Source organism: Triticum dicoccoides, chromosome 5A, assembly GCF_002162155.2.
Source record: "Triticum dicoccoides isolate Atlit2015 ecotype Zavitan chromosome 5A, WEW_v2.0, whole genome shotgun sequence".
NCBI lineage: Eukaryota > Viridiplantae > Streptophyta > Magnoliopsida > Poales > Poaceae > Triticum > Triticum dicoccoides.
The window spans coordinates 341,018,995-341,022,320 of record NC_041388.1 but is presented as its reverse complement, the minus strand read 5'-3'; the positions used below and the strand labels follow the sequence as shown (position 1 = coordinate 341,022,320).

Here is a 3,326-nt window from a genome sequence, read left to right as displayed (position 1 = left end):
GATGTTGACATCTGTGGTGGCGTCTCCCCCTTACCGATAGTGCCGGCACCTCTTCTGCTCGTCGAAGATGAAACAGCCAGTGGCTGTGGCAGCCCAAGCTCCAGCAGCAGCAGTTCGGATACTGATTCTTCCAGCGACAGCGATTCAGATACTGATTCCGGCAGCAGCGACTCCGGCGGCAGTGACTCAGATTCTGATTCAGACGAGATCGTCGACAGCCCAGCTCCTCCAACATGCGAGCAGCTCGCCCGTGCTCTGGAAAGGCAGCGAAAGGAGGCCACGTCCCGGGCGAGGGAGAAGGCCCGTCAGGAGCTGCTGGAGACGGAGAGGACGGCAATGCCCGACGATACCCTACACCCAGAGGATCTGAAGAGGCTCGGCATTGATGAGTACAACACGGCGAGGCCCAACAACTACAACTTGTTGCGGCAGATTGGACTCTTCCGCAAGCTTGACAACGACGACTGGAAGCAGCAGCAGCATTATCATCATCGTCAAAGCTTCGAAGAAGACCTAGAGGAAGGCGAGATTCGGTCGTGATCGTCGTTGCTAGCAAGGTGCTATAACAAGTGATGTAACTGCTCATGGCTTGATGCCTCACAGAAAACTTGTAGCTCGATCTCTTCTGTAAATTGTATGTGTGCTGAACATGATTGGATATATGAAAGTACATGATCGATTACACTGAGTATCAGCTAAATTAGTGATATCTTCTTTATACACATGTTTAACAGAGATGTCCATTTCCAATATCGATCATACTGAATATTTAACATGAACTGCAAGCATATATAATAATGACATATAAGGACCACTAAAAAAAATTTGTAGCTTGGAGGCTCGGTATTTCTGAAAAGAGATCTTCACATACATATGGAGATTAATATCACGATGTAAGATTGATGCCTGAAGACATTGAATGGTAGCATCACCTCATGCATTCCGTTTACAGAAAAAGATACATCAAGGAGGCTTGTTCCAGTGGCACCGAGATTCAAGCCTTTTCAGTTTTCATTTTGTGCCTGAATTTCCTCCTAATGGATATGCTAATTAGTTCCTCCTTGACATTCTCATTCTTTATATACAACCCGCTTGCACCATTCTCATTCCCAACTGCGAACTGTACAGTTCTTCAGTTAAGCATCCAACAACCTACAGCTTAATCTTCATGGTCGTTTTCGCCTTCAGAATCTGTTTAATAGCAGGGGTAGCTTATAATAAATACATAAGAATATGCTGCTGAGAAAGAAAATAAATCTAACACCAAGGAAATGAGCAAGAAAAGAATCACTGACCGGATCGAACATCCTCACCAACATGACCTCTGGACTGAATTTGACTGATGAGAATCCGGTAAATCGGTACACACCAATATATGTGAAAGACTAGAAGTGAAAATAAGAGTGTTGAAAAGATAGTAGTATGAGGTTCTGTACATATTTTTTTCTCCTTGTCCAGGATCATAGCTATTTCATAACTGAAAAAGACGCAAGACCATTGAATTGATCAACAAATGCTCTAAAAAATTTACTAGAGTAATGCTGCTTTCTAATCAGGTAAAGTAGCACCACATGCCTGAACAACCAAGAATGTTTACCTTGTGCTTCTTAGGATCCAGAAAGGAAACACTATTTTTTTTTTTTGACGAAAAGGCAGGGCCACTGCTTTTGTATAGAAGAAATAAACAATTACAAAAACAAGATTAGAGAAGGCGGATTGGGGTTAGAGATACATCAGAAGTACATCATCTGGTTCTAGGGGGCGCTCTACAAGAGCCATTGCACGCTTATGCCCAGCGTCAACCCAGTCCTTTGCTTCGACCTGAATCTTCAGAAACAGTTGTGTGGGGTGACAAGAAATATTTCTGAATGTTCTATCATTTCTTTCTTTCCAGAGGTTCCACCAAACCAGGGCCAAAATTGATCTCCAAGATTTTGCTCTTTCCTTTCCCATGGAAGCATTTGTTCGCTGCCACCAGCTAACTAGGGAATCGTCATGAACTGCCGCCATAGCCGGGGTCATGTTCAGCTTGCAGAGTGTCAGGTGCCAAACTTCCTTCGCAAAAGAGCAAGAAGTAAGCAGGTGGGCAGCAGTTTCAGGCTCTTGTAGACATAGCAGACACAGCGGATTATGGGGCCACCCTCGCTTAGCAAGGTTATCCGCCGTTAGACATCGATCTTGAGCAGCCAGCCAGACGAAGAACTGACATTTGGGAGGGGCATCCGAGCTCCAGGCCAGCTTCGCATAAGGTGGCCTAATGTTGGCAGTAAGAGTGGCAGTGTACGCCGAGCTGGAGGAAAACTGACCATCGTTTGTCCATCTCCAAGTTAGTGAATCATCTTGAGCCTGAGTGAGTTGGATCGGCTGCAACTCATTCCAAAGGTTCATGAATTGCGCTATTAGCCGAAGAAGGATCCACGAAACCACAAAAAGTAAAAATGCTACAACAGCTAGCCACTCACAGCTACTGTACTTGGCCATCTTTCCGATCTCTAGGAATATATCACTTGCATCATGGAGGGGTAAAATGACCGAGCCAGGACGAGATAATCTGTTTGGAAGTAGCAACAACTTCAAGTTTGACTATGCTGTGTATTGTTATGGTATATAAGGGCTGCATACCTGCAAATATAGGACACAACAATCAGAACAACAATTGCCACATGGTGAGACATCATGACTCCGAAGTCCTTGGCGTCTTGTTTCCCAGAACAGAAGATTAAAGATAGAATATACGTAAAATCCAGCGGCATACATGTATACAGCCTTAAGCTTCAGCCTGGAGAGAAAAACAAAAAAATGTTGAAAGAGCAGCACCGTCAAAGCTTCCAAGAGGATTTAGAGAAAGGCGAGATTCCGTCGTGATCGTGGTTGCTGGCTTGATGCCTAACAAAAAGCTTGTAGCTCTCTTCTGCAAAATGTATGTGTGTTGAACATGATTGGATATATGAAAGTACATGATCAATTATAAAGAGTATCATGCGCATTTTTAGAATCCGCAAACATTTTTAAGATTCATGAACATTTTTGCTTTTATTTCTCGGGTTTCATTTTCGAAAATAAATGAATATTTTACTTAAAACTCATCAAGATTTGAAAAACTCACGAATATCTTTTATTAAATGTAAGTCATTTTATTAAAATTGTTAACCAACCTCTTACAATCTAATCACACCCCCTCCCTCCTCCTGCGACACCCCCGCGGGCGCACAGGAGGCTAACCCTAACCACCGGTGGGCTACCCCTCTTCCACTCCTCCCCTCCCTCGCCGCCGGTAAGGGCGCGACCGGGCGAAGCCCGACTGGCGATGGCGGCGGCGGGGTGCT

General features: G+C 44.5%; 1 pseudogene; it reads right to left on the bottom strand.

Moving 5' to 3' along the window:
• Window positions 1-1,159: 1,159 nt before the first annotated feature.
• LOC119297304 lies at window positions 1,160-2,772 on the bottom strand (annotated as a pseudogene).
• Window positions 2,773-3,326: the final 554 nt, after the last annotated feature.